At 41.3% G+C, this 22,744-nt stretch overlaps 1 protein-coding gene and 1 long non-coding RNA gene across 11 annotated transcripts in view; both read right to left on the bottom strand.

Moving 5' to 3' along the window:
* The window catches only part of LOC119388159 (voltage-dependent L-type calcium channel subunit beta-1), a 189,975-nt gene that overhangs the window by 90,521 nt on the left and 76,710 nt on the right, over positions 1-22,744 (bottom strand). The gene's annotated exons all lie outside the window — the stretch shown is intronic.
* LOC125757749 (uncharacterized) lies at positions 678-12,214 on the bottom strand. Its single transcript, XR_007415515.1, has 3 exons — positions 12,049-12,214; positions 6,692-6,730; positions 678-714 (listed from the first exon to the last, which is right to left on the bottom strand). It is a non-coding gene; the product is annotated as an uncharacterized LOC125757749 (long non-coding RNA).

The following is a 22,744-nucleotide window of genomic DNA, read 5'->3' as shown; positions in this document are numbered from 1 at the left end:
AGAAGAAACCTGCAGCGTAAACAAAGTAAAGGAGCAGAAATTACTCTGGGACCTCAATTCTTATTTATCTGATTTCTTTCCACTTGTGTGAAACCAAAAAGAAATGCAAGTATTTCAGGGGCAATATCTTGTAAAGCACTTCTCTCACTTTTTTTTACGTTTACAAGTCAAAACACTGCACACAACAAACCAACGGGAAATTAAGATATTTATTTTAATGGAGAAATTACCTTTGGTATGCTTTCTCATGCACCACGCTCAAACTTGTTCAATATCTGCACACTTTGGGAAATAATTACACACAATAGAGGGTGCCTTCTGCAGCTTGCGTGCAACAATTTCCAGCCAGGAATGCAGTGCCAGAGCAGCCACCTAAAGTTTACTGTGCCAACGACACAAGCTGACAAGGTGTGAAGGTTCATACACCCATTGCACTTCAATGTAGATTTGCAAAACATACACTTTTGAAAGGGGACTAATAAGTAGAAATTCTTCATTCACGCCATTCAAACATTTTAAAACATACCAAAATATGGTGTGAAAGCTCAAGCAAATGATTTAGAAGAATACAAGGTGCATGCATGCACCCTGGATGCATAAAAATGCTGCAGGTGTGACTGTGTGTTGCAGCAATCTTGAGTGTGCAAGTGCAGGTCAAAAGGAGGTTCATTACTTGTACGTGTATGTTTGCCATCGTCATAGCTCCCAGAATCCCTGAAAAGCAGGCAGGGAAAACACAGACAGGAGCACCGACAGTGAGGGACAAGTGTGGCCCAGAACACCACAATACATCACAACTGACTCACTGCACAGCACAGCTAACGGGCGAACTAAGAGCCCCATGTCTGACCAAGCGCTCTGTACCACATAATTCTAGAAATTAACAGCTTATCTTCAGCAAAAGGCTCTGAAGAAGTAGCCATAAATGTAATTTAAGAATGTAAGTTGAAGCTAGTGTTAAGGCATAGTAAAACAGAGCCTAACACATGATAGACACTGATGCCAATATGCTTTAGCTTGCACCTATATAATACATATGCACAAACATGTGTGTGTGCAGGTAGGTGCACACTAACGTTGCCTGATTCTGAAGTGGAGTATGTAATTACCAGGCTTAAATAGGCTAGTAAATTTTTTAGTATAACAATGATGTGCCACACTTTTCTCCATAGTACAAATTAGAAGAGACATTGTATATATTTTGTAGTATGGTTGTAAATTCACAAACATGCACACAATGTCTTAGCCGTTGTGGCAAATATCATAAGCTAAAAAGACAAAGGCATGAGGCATTCAAATTCAGGCGAAATTATGTTATACAGTGGACTGGCTTTAAAGTGAACTGTGTTAATGAAGTACAAGCTGAACAGTTCTGTGACATTTGTTTAGTTCCCAAATTTTTGCTGGTTATAAGAACTTCTGTGATGACATACTAGCTAGAACTGTCCACCACAAAGTTGCTGATTGTGCAATGCTTTATTTTACTTTTTACTTCTTTGCTTTTTTCAACATAGTCGTCATATACTGATAAACAAAAATGGATGTACCCATGTCTAAATCGCTTGTTCTCCTGAATGGATGAGCAACTAAACTCCCTCTGCTTAAGGATGTAAATGTTATCGAACAATATTGTATTTTGTCTGAAATAAAGTTAATGTTTATCATATATCCATTATATACAATAGTGATTTAAGAACTGTATACATGTAATGCAAAGCTCACAGTAACACTTCTGACATCCTAGATCAGCATCTGAGGAAGTCCAACAAAAACAATTACTCAATATTTACTATGCTAATTATTTTACTCAAGTACAATGTATTGCTTTTCTAAAAAAGCATAGTCCACATGGCATAAAATAAGCAGTTCTAATTCTTCTTCATTTTATATGGCCTTTGGGCTTTATGAGGTTAATGAAAAAGCTTATGCATTGTAAGAAGCAATATTGTAACCCTTTTCTTTCGACTCTGAACTCTAAGTGATTCCCTTAACTGAACTACTGTGAACAGCAGCTATGAACCTTCGACATTTCTATGCATATTCAGAATCCTACATGACTTTCAGAAGAAACCTCCTCCCCATGGAACATTAGAAAATGTTCCAGTGACACATCGAGAACTCTGAATACTTTTACACGTCACTTAAGTGCTCCTTTACAAAAAGAAAGAGCATGAAATTTGCATGAAGTATCAGTTTATAAGTATGCCAGCTGTAGCTATTTTCACGAAGTTTCACCAATATCTAAGTAAAAACATCGATTGTAGTTCTCAGTGTGTCAATAGGCCAATGTCTTCCACCTCCAGACAAAACTTGCAGATGTCCATGTGCTTGGGACAACAAACAATTGGAAGCAAGAGGAAAATTAAGTTGAAAATTGCAAATACTATAGCAGAAATGATGGCTGGTGACAAGTATCATTGTTAATGCAAATAGTGTAATGTTGACTCGATGATAATCCATCAGTGGTGTGCAAATGCACCAAGCATCTCAATGTGCTGGTTTGCACAAAGGAAATTTTTTAGAATACCACAGCATTGAGTGAGATGCACCAATGCCTGATTGTGCTTGCTTGCACACCACAGCCACCTGATGAGGGTGTGGCTATGGCATAGTGATTACAACATTGGGCTTTGGTTTTAAAGGCCCAGAGTGTAAGTCCTGCAGTCGGAACAATTTTACGCTTACCTGGTGTACATATGTGCTGCGCTGACGTCACTTGCGTGTGCAAGTGTTTGATATCACTTGATAAATACATCGCCCATTTAAAACCAGCCGTGCTAGCTTAAGATAGGTCACTACCTTCGAGAGAAAATTTTACAGTTTTAGCCCAAGAGTTATAATTATGGCTTTGGCTTCGGTAAATTTAAACTTTAAAATGATGAAATTGTGAGAAATGTAAATAATTAAATTTATAAAAATCAAAATGTGCCAAAATATGGATGTTGCGCCAACGGTCATAACTACAAAACTGTTGGAGCGATTCACACGTGATTTGGCATGTACGTAGCGAGGACAATAGCCTGTGCATCTAACCTCCATGATCACCGTATTTCTAAGCTAAGGTGCGCTATGATAAGAAGACCGATAAAGTTGATATTTTGCAGGCTTGTTTTGTGCGAAATTGGCCATATAGTACAAAGTTTACCGCTAATTTTCAATCATTGCTCGAATGCACAGTTCCACCTATAAAAAAAGAGCACGAAAAATTTTATATTAGAGCTGTGCGAATAGCAAAATTTTGGGTGCGAAGCGAATTCGAATAATAAAGATTGAGTGCGAATCGAATCGAGTAATTTCGAATAATTTTCGAATATTTCTCAAACATTTTTCGAATAATTCGAAGTGTAATTACAGAAAAAGTTGCAGAGAATCCCTAAGTATGTTCTTGTGAGATCGCAACATGAAAGTGTTTCTTTTCGCTAGGTTGATAAGTGCTGGTGGGGTCATATTTCATAGTTGTCTTTCTTATCAAGAGTGAGGCAATGTAGAGGCCGAATTGTATTTATGTACATGATTTGGTGCAACCAAATGTTGCCGACAACAATTTACACGTGAGGCAGAGATGCCATTTCCTCAGCCTCTCCTCCTCTTTCAACTGGCTGTGGAAGGCCACTGATGTGGCGGACCAAGGGTGTGCTCCCTTCAAGTCCGGAGTTCCAAATCTGCCTCGTAGACTCGTATATAAGAACATCTGAAATTTTGGATGCTAAAAAGCTTCGGCGTCCGATTTTCAGACATCCTGCCCAAATTTCAGGTCAAAAACAGCATATAATTGAGCCCCCAACTCTGCCACATCTTTCATCTCCATATTGGAACCAGCGTTTTCTTGAGTTAATACATTTGCGACCGTAGCAGGGCTTGAAAGGCAGCTTTGCCGCAATAGCGGGGTGTGATGAGGTGAAGCATATTGAAAATCTAGGGACCACTTCCAAACGGACGTTGACTGTCTCTTGGCTAAGTTCGACCGTAACGGAGCTTGAAAGGCAGCTTTGCCGCAATACGGGGTTGTGATGAGGTGAAGCATATTGAAAATCTAGGGACCATTTCCAACCGGACTTTGTCTCTTTGCTAAGTTCGACCGTAACGGAGTTTGAAAGGCAGCTTTGCCGCAATACGAGAGTGTAATGAGGTGAAGCATATTGAAAATCTGAAGGGGTCACTTTTAACCGGACGTTGACTGCATTTGTCTTTGGGAAGTTCGAATAGTTCGAATAGTAAAATTTCAGTGCGAATCGAATCGAATAGCAAACACTATTCGAAAAATATTCGAAAGTTCGAATATTCGCAACCCTATTATATGAAAATATTTATTAGAAAGAAAGTTATCGCTGTTCGCTGTGGGATGTAACTGTAGGATGTAAAAAATTCCGTTTTGAGAAAAGTGGCTTTAAAGATTGAACCAATGTCCATGCAACAAAGAAGCATTCAATGTGGCTGAAATTCACTGGACTTATAGCTTGGGACCTCTTTTGAAGCAGCACAATCTCCTTTTGAGCAAGCTGAAGCGCGTATTTTTTACTAGCTTGTTTTGTGGCTCCAGCTGACTTCGTCCACGGTTTCACAGTGGGTCCACGCTTGCTATATTGATTCCCTAACTTGCGTTGACGCTTCTTTTTCATCCTATACTTCGCCATATTTCATGAACTTTCTCCTTGAAAGGACAGAACTAAGTCCAGGAGCTTGAAATGGCGTAAAAAAAAGCATGAACAGCCGTGTGAAAACGTGCGCAACTTAAAGAACAGAGTGCCACAGCCGTGTAGTGAAAATCTTAAAATAAATAGAAAACAACAACATGTTCCACAAGCTTTAGAACGTATGTAGACAGCCTAGAATTATGTAATACGTATACGAAAAGACATTTATGATGCGATGGTAGGTGTTACGGAATCGGAAACCTTCAGTGTCGGTTTTGAATGCGTCTAAGAGGGTTGGAAAAATGGTCATAACTTTTAAACGGCTCAGATAACTACATAATTCTTCTTGCTAAAGGTTGTTGAATAGAGGGTGAGCTTGAAAATATTAAATCCTAAAAAATTATTTTTGAAGGTGGTGACCTACGTTAAGAAATGCTACTGACATTTAATACAAGCCCTGGTGAACTTACAAGTGCCGTCACTTCAGCTGTGCTACCTAGAGTGCTTCAGCTTAGCACGCTCAAGTCAATTACTGCACTAGGTGTCAAAGTTTACTGTACCCAACTGGTTCATAAACTGTTTCAGTTTGTGAAGTGACTCATGAACTGCTATGGATATTTATTTCTTGGTAATAGAACTGAACTGGAGCAAAACAGACTGTGTTTAACCTGAACCCAAAATCAACCTGTAATGTTTATTGTTGAACACCCCGGACAAAATCCCACCTGGTTAGGAATAATAGGTAATTACAAAATGGGACAGATGTCAGCCAAGACTGACAATGCTGTGGCTGTGGAAGCTCAAACACTTTTAATCCACAGTCATCATCTGCTCCATTTCCCCGAGGTGGCTTTTACCAAGTTTCCTTCATTCTTGGCATTATCTTTTTTCTTCTTTTGTACATATACGTACTTAAAGAACACACACACAGCTCGCAAACTTCATTTGGAGTACTATGCAAATGCTCGTGGACTGAACGAACAGCAGGCCCCGACACTGCAGCCATTTTATATCAATGCACAAGGCAGAGCTTGATGCTTGTCGCTTATCCTTTGTTCCATTCTGTGCTACACTTTTCGAAAGTAGGCATGCAAATTAGCTTTGGTATCAATCAGAATGCCTGGTTTTAAATCATGTCATCACTGGTTCGATCCCAGGTATGCTGGCTTTTTAGGTTACAATGGTGCTGAAAGCATGCTTAATGGAAAAACAAGCAAGATCAGCAGATTTACATGCTCATAACCACTGTTCACAGAGATAAAAAAAAAGCATGGCCAAACACACAGCTGAAGGTGTTCCTGCAATATAAAAGAAGTGGTACAATATTTAAGTTTTCTAAGTTGTGTGCTAGTCTGAGAGAAGGTACGTCCCATTCTATAATTATGCCAGCACAACTTTTTAGAACAGTCACAGATGCGGGCAGTTTTGTGCAAGTTGGCAGAAACATTCAGTAGCAACAAAAATCAATAATCATTTGAGACCCAAAACCAAAATGACAGCTGAAAGTAACCTGCAGATGCAAGGTTTTTAAGAGTGGCTTTCTTGTGTAGAATGGGCCTAGTGAGTGTTTTCCGGCAAACTATTTTGTTCAGTGCTACTTCTTAAGCTGAACTTTTTAAACACGACATAAATTTCTGTGGTTCCTTCATGTTCATTAAGATAGCCCACTGTACTAAGAAATGCCCCACAATATGCATGCTGAAGTTGCTTGTCAAGTTGACTGTAGTCAGAACAGTGCCAAGCTTGAATGCCACAGAATGCTTACACTAGCACTCAATTTGGAGCTGCACATAATTTGCTGCCATGCCAATGAGCATTTACAGGACCTTCACAAAGGTAGCGTAGCAAGTACGAACATACTTATTAAGTACATGTGTCAGAAGTGTAACAATTCAGTATATAGAACTACGTACCAACACCAAAAACTTTCACAAATGTCAGTGCTGAAGTGAATGATGTGAGTTAAAAGGCTGGCACATTGCACATGTACAGTAAATCGAGTGAAATACGCGGGTGCAGTGGTGTTGCAGTATGTGTGGTAGCATAGTGGAACCGACCTGGAAGTGTACTTGTTTCGGCTTAGGTCTCAAAATTCTCTGAAAGAGGTGGCACAAAAAAATAAAAACAGGAAAAGTGAAACTCCAGCTTCAATACTGGCAAGCAACGAGGCAGAAAAAGACACAAAAGTATTCACAAAATCCCAGCAAAATATTCAGAAAAAAAAAAAGCTGCATAGGCCATTCTATTTCATTATATAATGTGTAGAAAAAGTGGTTGAACAAGGGAGGTGTTCAGAGACAGTCCCAGAGTTCAGAGGTCCCGAACATTCTTGTAACAAGAAAAAAAAGATTGAAGATGCAAAAGTTAAATATGTCATGTCAGCACTTTTTCGAATGAGCCTTACACATTACCGTGGAAATGGTAAACTTTGCTTTGAATGAGCTCAGCTTGTCCGTGGTTATATTTCTGTTTCAGGATGCATATGTGCCGACCCAGTGCAAATATCTCCTATTGCATTCAGATGAAAAGCTCTTGAATGTATGCATTATGAGAAGTAATAGCATCTGTTTATCATTCAACTGTTTAAAAGATATACCACTGGTGTGAAAGAAGCACATCTTGCAACAATTTATAAGACTCTAAATGCAGCAGAGAGAAGTTTGACAAATGCCACCCTTGAGAGTTCAATAGCGCACAAATGGCAGCCTCAACCATAGGCGCCTGCTGGTAGATGTCGTAGGCTGGAATTTCGACAAGTGCTCTCATTCCACGATATTTTGTCCACAACTGTACTGTCAGCATCCTTATGATGCAGTGACACCTTGACATGCCTGTTTAGACACAGTCCATTTGATCAACGCCTCCTATATAAACTATGCCTGTCAAAAGAGCCCCTCCGGTTTATCACACCCTTTTCCTCATCCCTTTCTTATTTGCCAGAGCTTGCCGCTCATGGTGCTGCCGGCTGACACTAGCGTGGACCGTCCCGTCCTATCTGTACCGGTGGTGCACAGGCTTGCGGCACTCATTCGCAAAGTAAAACAACAAAATTTTCATTTGCTTGCGTTGACGTGTGCAGGAACCTGTCATGAAGTGTGATTTGTTTCAGTTTTGTGGACGAACAGCATTCATCATGAGGCAATGCTGCGTGCCTACAGCAATATCAAAAGAAAGAAACAAGGACGTTGGCGTATTATTCTACGAGATTCCTGCCGACCTTGAAGAGCGCCAACGATGGCTAATGGTTACCTTGCCACAGAAATGGGAGCCGAACACAACATCGAATTACTCCGCCTTTTGCAGTAGGCACTTACTTGCCGCTGACTTCAGAGACACTACCAAAATTCAACAAGGTAGCGGTGCCCAGTGCATTCCCGGGCTACTCCTCATATGTGAAGCCTGTGCTTGCCAAGGTACGCTGTGAGTTAAGTATTCAAAAGCGCGCTGTTCAGCTTGAATGAGGCCAGAAGAAGGCTAGCAAAAATAGAAAAGTCATTATGCTGCCAGCTTCAACAGCAAAGAATACCCTTGTTACCCTGCTGTCAAGTCCGTAGTTGTTCGGTGACCAGCGTTTGCGCCAACAGGCCACCATGCTCGAACACAGCCCTTACTTTCAGAAACACCTCAGGCGTTGCTTTGAGTGACATTGTGCGCTCTAGCTTTGCCGGTGCATACCAATGCATTATGTTGTAGAACAGCGGCGTTTCCAGTGAAAGAGTTCGTGTTGTCCTTGAAAGCTCTCAAGTGGTTTGTTGGCCTGCTGTTTCACAGAAAGTCCATTTTCAAACCACTAGAAAACAGTGGCGAATGTACTGTTGACGTGCTTCTGGACGTCCCCATTTTGATGTGCAAGAATGAAGAGTCAGGCCACAGCAACAAGCTCCTTCAACTCTCGTGCCACAAATTCATGAAGTCACGGCTGAATAACCATGCTTTTAATATCACAGAGAATAATTTAGTTGCCAAGATATATGCAACGAAGCCATTGTCGCAAAAGCTGCTAAAATTGTAGTATGCAAGTTGCCAAGGAGCTGTTGTATTCTTGACATGTTTAGAAAGTATTGCAAATAAACGTTTGTTGGTAAATTTCCCACGTGGATGCAGGTCACTTGTAACAAAATTTGTCATGGGAGCAATATCTCACAACGAGCACAGTGGCTCTGTCACGCAATCATATCACTTGTATTACATGAAATACTAGCAATATAAGCCCCTGAGCAGTGCTCATTAGCATACTCTACGAACTAAATAAAATACAGTGCAATACACAGCTTGGCAATCTACGTGAGTAGCGTAAACAAGGTACGATGTGTATATTACAGCAGCCTCCTCAGTGGCGGCTAGTGTCAGCTAGCAGCACCATGTCACGAGCGGCACGTGAATCGAGGTGTCCACGGTGGTCCCATTGTGTGGCGTCGGAACTGAGAGGCATAGTTTTTAAAAGAGCCATTGATTTGATTAACTAGCAATGCCATGAAATGCCAAAGTGTCTGAGAAAGCCAGTAATCTTCCACATGCTAGTATTCACACTCAAATTCACCTTACAACTGAAGCAAGGATATAATGCTATCAATGGCACAGACACATAATAAAAGCACGCTCTTTAAGGTAGGGCATTGCTTCATTGCAGTGTTTGCGGTCAGAAGAAAAAATGCAGAAGCTTATGCATACAGAAAAGACAACATGACTGAGGAACTACAAACAGACTTTTTTGTGATATGGCATAATACAGCACCTTTTTCTGAGTAACATGGTAGGACAGGACAAAAAAAATGATGCAATCTGTGCACACTCATTCAAGTTGCACAAAAGCACATCTTTATAAAGTGAGGCCTTTCCACAAGGACTGTTTTTTAACAATTATGATATAAGCACCCTAACATTTTCTGACAAAAAGTAATTGCTTTTGGTCACAGGTTGGGGCTAAGCTACACGCCTCCTGCGGCTGTCCATCAGAATGCGGTTGACAGCGGCATAGCAAGTTTTTCTCAAGGGGGGAGGGGGAGGGGTTCAATCGTACTTTATGTATGTTCGTGGGTGCGTTTGTATGTGTGCATGTATATATGCAAGCAAAACTGAAAATTTTCGGGGAGGGGGGGGGGTCAACCCCCCTATCCCCCTCCTTGGCTACGCCCCTAGCGGTTGACCTCTACATCACCAGGTGCCGCTACTGCTGCTGGTCACTCAGCTTTTCTTCTTCGGTAAGCCAATAATCTACAGAAGCTAAGAAGTTTGTGGACAAACCAGAACTCTCTTACAGTCGAGATAGTACCAGTAAGATAAATACGAGAATTGTGGCGGTATTATTCTAACAGGAAGTGACGGCTACTAATGCGCAGATCCTGGCATTGAAAAAATGCAGAGAGCCTGATTTCCAGTGTACAGATGCACTACAGCAGCTACACTTGCCAGTTGCCTTGCACAGGCAAACGATGTCGCAGCTTTACATGTCACCAATCACTACATTTTCAGCCCACAATGCAGCAAGGGTGATTCATGGTGTTAGTGAAAAGAAACTCTATAACAACACTGGCTGCACAGCTCATGTTAACATGGAGCACGTTGTAACATGGGCAGGTGACGCTCTCTGTCCGTTGAGAGTTACCAAATGTATTAGTGAATTATGATCGTGAATTATCTTTCTGTTATTGTCTTTCTTTCATTACACAAATTTAAAGTGTTCCAACTATTATGAACAACATTTCTTAACAATGCAGTTGGAAAAATTACACATGACATCAATGGTACAACCTGTCGATCAGTTTGTATGAGTGACCTCTGACATGTCCGAAATGATGTCCGAAAACGGGACGGCTGGAAACTCGGCTTGGCTACATGTGCCCATTTGTAGTAAGCCACCTCACACCTTTAAAACCTTAAGTAAGTACCTACATTAAACGAACCACTTAAATCAGTCTGTAATAATCCAGAGGACTTGCACTATCGACTGAATGTATGGTACAAGATCATCAACTGCTTCAGTGTCCCTTTAAAAGACTTTTTATTTCACGCCCAAAATCGCCAACACTCAAATCTGTGCCTCTGCTTAGCAAACACCATCATATCTACTGATCAAGCTCAGAGGGCTGAAGTACAAAGAACAAGCAGGAGGTCCTGGTTCTTGGCTTCGAAAAGTGGGAAAGGCCAATGCATAAACAGTAATCACACTTAACATAGTCGAACCAGTTGTGCTGTAGGATCTTGCAAAGAAATATCTTGTCACAGTGCACACATATCAGCCATTATTCACAGAGAAAGTTGGTTTGTTACCAGTACTTTTAAACAAGGAGAGTGTAAACAAGATACTGCCATAACAAGTAAAAAATATGAGAAAAGTATGAACATTTGCATGTACTATACTGAGCTTGCTACACGATGACAATATTAAAGATATTTGAAAAATGTAGCATTTTGTGGTGCTGCTAAGCTCAAGGACACGAATCTACTGTGGTGGCCACATTTTATTCTGGTTGAAGTGTAAAAATGCTCATTCACTTTGATTTTGGTTCAACTTTAGAAATGCTAAGGTCAAAGAAACTGCAGTCCCTAACTATGGCATTCCTCCTTATTCAAATTGTAGTTTTGGCATGTAAAACACCAGAATTATATTTAGTGAAGTATTATGCCAAAACAGTCCACAGTTAAAACAATAAACATCGAAATCTACTTGAGCAAAAAGCCAATGATGGGCTAATTACATAGCTACAAGGAAAAGTGGCTTTGAGAAGTGTATATAAACTGCTGAATGCGAGCAGTGGTGCGGGAGGATACAAACTACCAGCCAGAGTAGTAATAGGAAAGCTGTTATCATGTGGACTGTGGACTCTCGCAGATTTACCTTTTTTTGGGATCATCTACACTAGACTAAATCTGTCTGTAAGAGAAAGGCATTCTATGCATGACCTGCACTTGCATTGTCCTCCATCAACCACATTCACCTTATAAAGTACTCACGAGTCTGTCATTCAGCAACTCCCTTTACTTTTTACTGTACTGACTATATCTCTTTCACCATGGTGCCTTCTTCTGCACTACTATGAGCCACCCGTCATGCAGTCAGCCGTGAGTAATGGCAGATCGAAGTAGCTGTTTGCAAACACTCCCGAGAAGGTTTAAAAGTTGCACAACAAGTATGTACTTAAGCTTTATTGTGACAATAATAAGCGTTTTCTTACAGTGTGAACAAAAGCCAGAATAATGCTACTGTAACCTTTCTGTATTTTCTTTCTGCAATAATTTCTGTATTACATGACCACCACAGCATTACAACAATGCTCTCAAATAACAAGGTAAGTGCGCCTTACACTTAGTTATTCCTGAATTTCAGCCAGAATGCCATATTGCACAGAAAGTGTGCAATGCAATAACACTGGCCTTGTGGCTTTGTACAAAAATGTGTCGCACGTCAGCTCACCTCGCCCGGCTGTCGGGGTAGCCGCCTCTCGGAGTAGGAGGTGTGGTGATGTGACCGTGGTCGCGAGTGTAGCTGTGCTGTTGTGCTGTGTGTGGCTGCTGTGCCTGCGAGTGCCGACTGGATGCCACCCCTTGTGAGGAACTGCTGTGGGGCATGGCCTCATGGTGTGCCACTGATTGCTGCTGCTGCTGCTGTTGCTGCTGCTGTTGGTAGTGGTGGCCACGATGGTGAGACAGGGACTCTAGCTCCTCGTCTGTCTCCCGGCCTGCTCCTTGGGTGCCTGCAAGTTTTGTTCAGAATGCCACACAGTTGAAATTTTCACACTGGGTTCTGTGAGCCCAACAACTAGAGTGAATCACATTATGATTAAGTTCAATGAGCCTCCTTCATAAAGTGATGCCAAATGAAAAGTTTTCAAGTAAAACTCTGCTATTTATTGCAGCACGTAGGATGTGGCAGGGATAGCAATAAAAGCAATACAAAGGTGAATACTAATTCCATTATGCCAAGGTTGCTGTACAACATAAAGGCATGATTTTACATCAGGGTGATGAAGCAATCAGTTGAACTGATGTTGCTCCGAAGATATAGATGAGAACTAACAGACAATCAAGTCAAGGAAAGTATAGGGGATGTTATTTGTAGTAATTACGGCATAAGTGTGAAGAAATTAAAGTGAACGAAAATACAACTTGCCGCCAGCAGGGACCAAACCTGCAACCTTCGAATAACGCGTCCAATGCTCTATCAATTGAGCTACGGCGGCGGTCGTTCTCCCCAGTGGCATAAATCATGGGGGGGTCAGGGGTGGACACCCCTTGCAAGTGTCCGCCCTTGAGATTTACCTTTCAAACATCATATGTGAATTGCTCGACAGTTAAGCATGGCGCACTCTCCTTAAAATCAACTCTGTAATCTGAAGCCCTTCCAATGAGTAGAAACGAAGCACAAGGGAGAAAGCTGTTTTTGGTTTCAAAAGGCACTGTAGAGGTCATGCTTCCTGAAATGCTACAGGTGACTTCTGGTGCACCGCAAATGTTTATATGCTGGCCTTTGAAGCGCAAAGTAAAGGATCCCTGATCATCTACTGTTATTTATTTATGTAGACGATTTGCTGGAAGCTATTGACAATCAAGTATGAATGCAATTGCTCAAATATAATTGTGTTATTAAAGAAATCCCCGGTGAACATAAACGCGTTTTACACGAAAACAAACGAACAAAGTGCTAGCATTTTCATCTGTCCACAGGCAGTCTTCACTAATGTTAAGTTCATGCAATCCAACAACATGGTTTCTTATGATGAAATATTTCAAAGCTTGTAGGTGTATCTTCAATGAGATTAACAGGTCAGACCCTTAATCCAGAGCTGCTGGTGTTACCAATTGGAGAGATTCGCCCGACCAATTAACCTAATCGGTCAAACCATTTGGATTATGTTTGTGTTTAAGTTGGTTAGGCCCACTGAACACAACTGAGAAATCTAGTTGGAACTGTATGCTTTTTCCAATGGGTGAACTGGGTTTGCCTACTAGTCTAAGTGGTCAAACCATTAGGATTTTGACTGTGTTACCAATTGGTTATGTTGGTCAGGCCCATTCAAAACAAATGGGGTGACCAATTGGATCCACTGGAATTTTCCAATGGGTGCCCCATAGCACAATGAGAAATTTTTCATGGGTTCCAATTGGATTCAATTAAAAATTTGCAATTGGTTTGGGCGACTTTTTCTTTACTGGGTTGGCTTACTGTCTGTTAGTTCTCATTAATGTTGTGTTTAACAAAGAAAAACAAGCTCTTAAATTCCCCTTCTTTCGTCCAAAAATACAGTGGCATGGTATTGTGTGGCATGGTATTGCATGGCATAGTATTGCTTGTTAAAATAAAGAAGTAGCAACACAGAATGCTTACTTTCCCTGCTCAGGATACAGTGAAAATGTGTTACTGAGAGTGTACTAGTATGCACATGCCATTTTAATTTAACAATTCCAGTGCAAATATAACTATAATTGTTAAGAAAATGCTTTCCTTCCACTAGCACAGCAAAGACAATGGATTAATATTTGCAAATTACTATGGACCCACAGCCATAGTAGTCTGATAGGGCAGTAGTATACAAACAAGCAATATTGTGGAAAGTCAATGGAAGGGACTTAACTGCCTCAAAGGCACGTCCAGAGATGTCTAATATGAAAATTTCAAGCTGCAATATAGATATCCATGGTCCTCAATCCTTGTCCCTGTCCCCAAGCTATTTCATAGGCATGAATTTATTCATTTTATTCACAGATAGCTCTTGCAGGTGCAACTTTAAGTAGAGAGCATGAAGCTAATTCAGTGCACTGTGCGTTCTCATGTGAACCTGTTTACACAGCTTTAAAGCTGCCTTTCAAGTACAGTCGACGTCCGATTTCCCGGACGCCCGAAATTCCGGACATGCCTGATTTCCCGGACTCATCTGTGGCACCGTCAAGTTCCCCGTAGAGTCAATGTATTAAAAAGTCCAAAATTCCGGACGCTTATAGCCTTCGCCATCCGATTTCCCGGACTTTTTACTGTTAACCGCCGACCCAAAGTCGCCACCGACGCCGCCATTTTGGTTGTTTTCATTTTCATATCCTTGAACCTTGAACCCACCATACTCGCATCGCAGGTGTGGCCAGCAGCACCGCCGCACCGCGCCGCGGCTGCCGTAACCTCGAAACCGCACGTGTCAATCCGTTGCCAGCCGTAGCTAAGCCAAGCCAAACCACTGTGTTCGTTCACGTGTTGTTTTGTCAGCTGTGCCAGCTCTGCGGTCGTGTCTGCGGTTGATCGTTTGCTGCTGCGCGCTACCTTCAGTGATCACGTTTCCCGACCTTCAGCATCCAGCGAGTTCCTAGCTGTTTCGTGCTGCGCTTTTCGTCGAGCGGATTCGCCGTTTACAGCAATGGCACCGACTGCTCCTTCGTCTTCGTCCGCGCCTTCGAAGCGCACAAAGCCACCTCGTAGGCTCACGATGACGAACTGCCATCCGCGGACGTTGCCTTCGACGATCTGCGCGCTGGCGGCGTGTTGATTCCAGCCGAGATAACCCTTGAGGGCTTCGCCGACGCTGACAAAGACCTCGAGCTATGTGCGGAGTTGACCGATGACGAAATCATTCATCAAGTTACGAAGGATTCCGATGACTCCGACACCGAGAACGAAGAGCCAGCTCCTACACAGCCAACGAGCTCGAAGTTGACGCGAGCACTGATGACACTGTCGTTGGTGTACAGCGGCAACATGACGTTGACTGAAATTGAGGCAGACATAATCGCGGGCAAGCGGACCGTGCAAAAGAAAATAAGCGACTTCTTTGCGCCCAAGTGCTGACCTATGAGGTAGTGCCGGCCACGTCGTATTTTTTTTTTTATAAACGGCTATTTTCAGAGCCACCTAAACGATGCATTGGCTGAATTGCTATGGGAATCTTGTATTCCGGCTGTGACCCTCTCCGTCAGCGAAAAATACCTATCAAAAAGGTGCGTTTTCACGTGCATTCGTTTTTCCGGACTGCCCGATTTTCCGGACGTTTTCGCGGTCCCTTGAGGGTCCGGGAAATCGGACGTCGACTGTAAATGCTAACAGCAATCACCTCAGGCCTGTGCCATGCACATGAGCAACCAAATGCATGCAAACACACACCCTCTCAGCCTCGATGCTCTTGGGGTGAGTGGTGCGGTGGCTAGCGAGGGACTCCTGGTTGAGATCTGGCAGCATGCCCGCACAGGGGGTGTTAAGGATGAGCTGGGCATAGTTCTCAGGCAGGTTGTCATGGGCAGCCCGCCAGTAAGTTTCCAGAAACTCGGCCAGGTGTTCACACGCCTCCTCCAGCTGGTTCTCATCCAGAATCACATCAAACATCTCCTGCACATCCGAAAGGAATCACTGGTCAAACTTCTAGGAAGGACGGCATTGTTTCAAGGACAGGATCCGAGTTGTACTTGTTGCAAGGTGTTTGATGAGGGGCAACAATGGTTCAATTCAAAAGGAGCCCTGACCTCCTATGATAGAATGCAGCTGGACACATAGCCACAAACTGTGAACATGCTGCAGTCGTCCATAGCCATCAGACGGTGCAATAGGTACAGTTGCATTCACTACACGGTTCAATAAAAGACAATCACAGCATCAAACACGAACTCCTGCTTCTTGCATCCGAGTTCTTGATATTTTTGGTCTGACACATTGTCTGTAGTCGATATGGCACTACCACTACACGGCTGTGCCAACTTAAGAAAAAGTGCTGATCTAAATGCAGTTTTGATTAGCAGATTTTGTGACCAAATTTGAGATTTGTCGGTGTCACCATGCAGACTTGAAGTCCTTCTGACCATAAGTACTGTGTTGCAGCTCATATCGAGCTCAACCTTAGATGATGCCGCACACTCTGCTGTTATTGTTTCCTTCCATTATGATGATCCTTTCTATGCAGTAGTATATGACTGTTTTAGTACAGACCCTCAGTTATCGAATGCCTAGCAGTTAGCGCACTTACCTTGTAACATCCAAAACCAGTCTGGGTGTATCACCTTATTAAGCTTACTGCACAGCCAGAAAATTAATATTATTGATATATAGACTAAATGAAAATGATGGCAGAAGTTAGGTTTCCTTGTTAAGGACAAGGTATCACAAAAAAAAGGTCTCATCTAGAACTGTAGCCTGTACAGTTTTCTGATACTCCTGGGGAGCAATGTGTAGTACAAGCACCAGAGGTCTCTCGTGGAGAAACCTGAAGTGGAATCCTTTAAGTAGTGTGCATTTAATCATGCTTAGATATGTAGCATATGTTCTTTTATTACAATCCTGAGTCAGCAACATTAAAAGTATCCAAATGAACACATTGCATATCTTTCCTTGGTGGCAAGAACTAGAAACTTCCCATCAATTTTCATGAATAAATATCTTTGAGATGTCCTTGACAGACATCCATCAGGCTGTGAAAAGGCTTCCCACCTCTTGTACAGCCCAGATACCTTTAAAAATGCAGTTAGAATTTTGACTTTAATAAAGATAATAAAGACTCGCAGTGATCGTTGCTGATCTCTGCTCCACACTATTTACTATTTTTTTTTTCTGTAGTTTCTCACTCCCCCTCTTGTGTAAAGCCCGTTCTTGAGAACATTGGGGCCAGGTATTTAAAATGGACTGATTAAATAATAAATACAAATGCGGCATCAAACACATTCTACTGTACTTTGTATTTGAGAAATTGAGATCTTAGGTCTTTCAACACCACATATGCAGTTGTGTGTGTTATATATCAAATTGAATGGAGAATGACAGGTGAATTGAAAGGAATGCCATTGCACAGCATAATGGATATAATCTAAAAGTGCAGGATCGTTCGTTATACACCTAGACTTCATGCAGAAGATTTCACAGCGCTTAAAAAAACCCATTCTACCCTTTCTAATAGTCTGACCAACATGAAATGCCAGCAAACAAAAATAAAGAGAGATGAATGCGCACAAACAATGCTAACACAAACTCACAGGTGGACACTGTGCCAATTTTTCCGCAGCCACCATCTGTACGTTGAGATTCCGGCTCTGTGATTTGCCTCTAGATTTGATAAGGCGTTGAAGGACCTGTATGGGAGCATGATCACAAGCACATCTCAGACATGTTTGAGAATTCAGATACGCACAATAATTTAATGTTAGCTTAAGGTCCTCATAAACATAAATTACCACTTCAATTATAGGATTTATAGTTATCCCAAAATGAGTGAAACATTGCCATTTATTTAAAGCGGAAACTAAAATATGCACAAATCACAAATTTTATGCTTCACCCCATTGAAAACAGGGTGGATATTGCCGGTAAGGCCAATGAAAACTGTGTTAAACATGGCTCCATCTGGGCACTTGCAGATGCTGTGAGCAACAACCATGCACCACAGTAAATGCTGGCAAAAAACGCTGCCATGTAGTGATGCGATGAGTAAGAAGCATGCTTAGCTGCCACTTTTGGCATTTATAAGAGATAACAGGGAGCTGAACATAACCTGCAAGCGATACTCCATCAATGAGAGAAATTGAAAAAAGGACGGTGACTCACCTTCGGTGAAGATATTTTTACATACACGATGATAGGTGCTAGTGACGTTTTGGGCCAACTGTGAGGGGTGGTTAATGGTATCACAATCAAGGACAACCAGTTGCAGCGTCCGTGCCAGCTCGAATATTCGTTCAATTTCTTGCTGCACCTCCGCTGTGGAAAGACAAAAGAAACAAAGACACGACATCAAACTCTGTTTGTGGACAGGCATGGTTGCAGCTTGTGCCACAGAATTATGACAATTTGTAAAATACTGGCAACATAAAACCAGTTTTAGGGATGGGCGAATATTGGGCGTTTCGAATATTCGAACGAATATTAAAGTATTCGAATTCGCTTCGATACGAATTTATATTATTCGAAATTTCGAAGTATTCGAAATGAACAAATATGTGTGTTTGACCGCACGTAACCCCTGTAAAGGTGGTTTCACTGCAGCGTCGGGTTGCTGTGCCGTGAAACCACCCTTCCAGGGAGGGGGGGGGGAATCTGCACTGCCGCGAAGCCACACTTCAAGGTTAAATGTACACGTTTCTTTTTTTTTAGTTTAAAAGCATGTTATATGGGCTTATAGGCACTAAGTAAAGTAATTTTTAAATTGTAACGTATTGTACCACTTATAACTTGCACCCTAACTGCTATTCAAACCGTTTCCTTTCCATACTATAGGTTTCTCTCACTTCATTTCAAACCAAAAAGTGACATTCCCACTCATTACCTAGTTCGAATTCTTAAAAATATTGTGCACGGGTCATAACGAAAATGCTCATTTTTCTTAATAATATGTGGCGCTACTATTCGACTATTCGATTCAAAATTATTCGCCCAATCACTATTCGCTTCGGATTTCGCTTTCGAACCTCAAATGTACCGATTCGCCCCATCCCTAAACAGGTTCATGATAGAAGTCATTCTCGATGCACGTGGCTCAATATAATGATACGGCTACTTAATAGAAATGACCATTTCTTGTATCTTTGCCAATATTAGTTAACAAAGAGCAGTGTTTGGTTGCTTCTTAGATACGCACTTGAGTAATGAAAGAACAATGCCGTACCATATAGTGTTTGATGTGGAAAAGAGATGGAGTTGGTGTATTTACATGTTATAATTCTAGATTTATACTCTCTGTGACACACATATACATGTTGAAATGTCAAATATATAATAACTGTTGCAAATCATCACTGTCGGACTTTAGTGTATGCCATCTGTTTTCTTGAATGTTTTTGACCGGGTCATTGTGTTTACGCCGATTATGTTGAAATGTGTCATCCAGAACAAACGCAGAGTTAAGCACTGTTAGGGCAGTCGGTGCAGCCTGGGCCACTGATTTTTAAATATTTTTATTTGTTGTGGTCAGTCACCAACAGCATGACAAAATTTCAGCAGTCTAGAAACAAACTTAAGATTTGAGCATGTGTCAGTCCGTTAATGCATAAAACTAGCACAAAATCTAGCAGCACAGCAACGTGGGCTTCAAGAAAGGATTCCTGCAGCAAGTGCATTAAAATAGAGAACCAATCCATTATTTTTACCACTGTCAAATACATATATATCTCAAATCATTAATTGTACATGCCCAGTGAAAGTATGTCTGAACTATCTCATTGCACACAAAAAAGGAAAAGATGACAGAGCAATTATATTATAGCTAGCTGTGGCAAATCAGTTCTGTGGAATCCTGCAAGGTAGAGGAAGGGTTATGAAGGAGGCTTTACTTTGAGAAATCTGTCGGGATTTTCTTGTAACTATATGTGCTACAATGGGTGGACATACAATTTTCCCTTCCGTAGGCAGCTGTGCGTCAGGATGTTGTAGTGTATGGAAGTACATACTTGCATGGCGCTTCACACTGGTTTAAAAAGGTAGGTGCCAAGCACAGCGTTAACATTGTATTCTCAGCTAGCAAAAAGCTCGGCAGAATATGTGCTGTTGTGGGAAGAAGTGTCGATGGCAGTGCACAACCATGGCATACATGCGATGTAAGTGTCGAGATAAGATATCTATGCCTGGAAACAGTGTGCATAGTCTATGAAGTTCCCCTCACCAACAGAGGGTGCTAGATACGGCAACTGGCCGTTGCCTTAATAAGCACCTTATGAATCACAGAGTTTCACTGAAGGGGCAGCCATTTTGCAGTTTGCTGTCATTGCCATGAGTGCACTTGCACTCCGCTACTACCCAAAGCTAAGGCGCTGATGCAAGACAAGACGGCACGTGAAAAAGCAGGAGCTATCTTCATCCAAAAGCAAGTGATAAATGCATAGCACAACCTTCAGTAGCACTGCCCCAAGCAGATATAGATTACCTTGAAGGCAACCTGAAATAGCTGTCTCACTGTAGGTTGTATGGTTTCATTACATGGTCATCTAAGCTTTTCTATGCTGTACATAGCATGTTTTTTCAATAAACTTTCAGTTTTCAGTAAGCCCTTGGTTGCCACATTCATCTCACTCTTTTTAGCACTGCATTTTTATAACTAAGAATTAAGGCATGATATCCAGCTAGACTGCATCTTGGACAGCACTTTCTAGCCTACAGTACCGCCCAAAGTGACCAGCAAGTATATGCAAATTAGCCCACATAGATAAAGACAAGACAGAAGTTCGCAGGAGAAGATCGCAGTTTAAAGTGATGAGATATTGTTGAATAGGAATGTCACTAAAGCTGACATTTGGACAAATGAACAAGTTAAACAATTTGTCATCACATAAAGACTCACTTGCTAAAGAATGAAATTATCCCATAATAATTTTGGGCTAAAAGGTTTCCCCATGTAAGTAATAACGACCCAAAGCTCCTTTTGCATTCTTAAGACAGTGTAGTACAATCTAGCCTGGATAAAGATTTCTGATGGTTCTTTTATCAACATAAGTTACTAATGTTTGTTTCAACTCTATAGAGTTCATGCACCCCAAAATTCCTGGCCACAGAACAAGGCTTGAAAATGTACAAAAAGTGAAGCTAATATGATATGTGCTGGTGCAAAACATGGAGCTCACCTAGGCAGCTTGTTCGGCTGGCTGTTTGAGCGTTCCATAAGCGCACGTTTGCCGGCGTTGTTGACGGCAGAGCGCTTTGCCAATGATATGTCAGCAGTCACTCGGGTTATTATGATTCTGTAATAATGGAAAAGCATCTCTGCTATACTGCATGACAAATGCTTTGGTGCCAAGAGACAAACATGAAAAACCAACACTCATTTGTAACAAACGGTATATGTTGATTCTAACTTGATGCTTTCAGTTATTTAAAGGGACTTGTCCTAATGTGATGAAGCTCACAACATATTTCATTAACAGCTGTACCTAGAGACTTATGGTTAGCCTTCGTACAGGTAGCACAAAAAGTCAACAATAGAGTTGTACACTTTTAAATCATGCAGCAAGCTAATTTCACAGAGATTAGAATAAGCGGATGACTCAGAATAATAATTTTCATGAAAGTTACAATGAAAGCATGCAGAAATCATGTTTTAAAAATGGCGTTGATTGTTCCCCTGTATTGCTCTCAAGTCTCAAGTCCCAAACATTCTTCTCTTAACTACAAAAAAATTTTGCCCTACAAAGGATACTTGTCCACACTGCTAGATTTACATGTTATTTATCCTCTTTTAAATTTCTGAGAGTTATCTGTGTTTTCTTTTCATTCTTACCCATTACTGCTAATGATCTAGCAATTGTATAATATTTAACAAAGCTATTGTTTGCTGCAACTTTAATAACCCCCGTTTAAGTCCTGTAAGGAGGTCACCCAACAGTTGTTATTTAGGACCTCCAATTGTGTACTTAGAAACAACCTACATTTATATGTTACACAATAAAATGTTGTATTGTGAAGCAAAATCATGGTAGAAGCAGAAATTAAAATTAAATGCAATAACACTACAAGAAAATACAGTAACATTAGTACTGTGAGCACACCATAAGCATACTTTGAACGGTGTGAAACAAGCATGTCATGAAAGTGTAAAGTGCTCACAGATTGAAATGCAACAATTTAGGGCTAAGCAACACATCATTGTTATTGTGAGAAATTGTGTACCCTTCTTATACTTGAAGTTTCGATGTCTTATTTCATTCTGAGCACTGTACATTTAGACAAACTCAAAAAAGAAAGACGGGAAACAAACGTGGTAAAAGATACACAACAGCAATGATCAGAAGCTATGCTTGCAATAAACACAGTATAGCAATGAGATAAAGAAAAAAAAAGTTTGAACAATGCATCACCGATGACAAAGATAACTGCGAAATAAGCCTGCACTATTATGAAGATTACAGCAGTACTACTTCAGAGGGAAAAAAGAAAAGAACAAAATATTGACCTTGTCTTCATAAAAAGTCGTTCATGCAATCAAGACATTAAGTGCCATTATTCTGAGATGCTAAATAATCTGGAAGGCCATTTCATAATTGGATGGCTCACGGTAGTGTTGAGCTAAATGCAGCAGCACTTCCGTAAGAGTGAACAAAGCTGACGTTGTGCAATATGCATGATCTATTAGCGGGTTTCAAATTAACAGAAGGCGAACCATAAGTGCAACCAATTCATGAAATAATGATAATAGGGCAGTGTCACCACAGATGGTTAAAGACTCGAG

The sequence above is a fragment of the Rhipicephalus sanguineus genome, chromosome 3, assembly GCF_013339695.2.
Source record: "Rhipicephalus sanguineus isolate Rsan-2018 chromosome 3, BIME_Rsan_1.4, whole genome shotgun sequence".
NCBI classification, from domain to species: domain Eukaryota; kingdom Metazoa; phylum Arthropoda; class Arachnida; order Ixodida; family Ixodidae; genus Rhipicephalus; species Rhipicephalus sanguineus.
The sequence above is the reverse complement of the archived record's forward strand: the minus strand, read 5'-3'. Positions and strand labels throughout refer to the sequence as shown.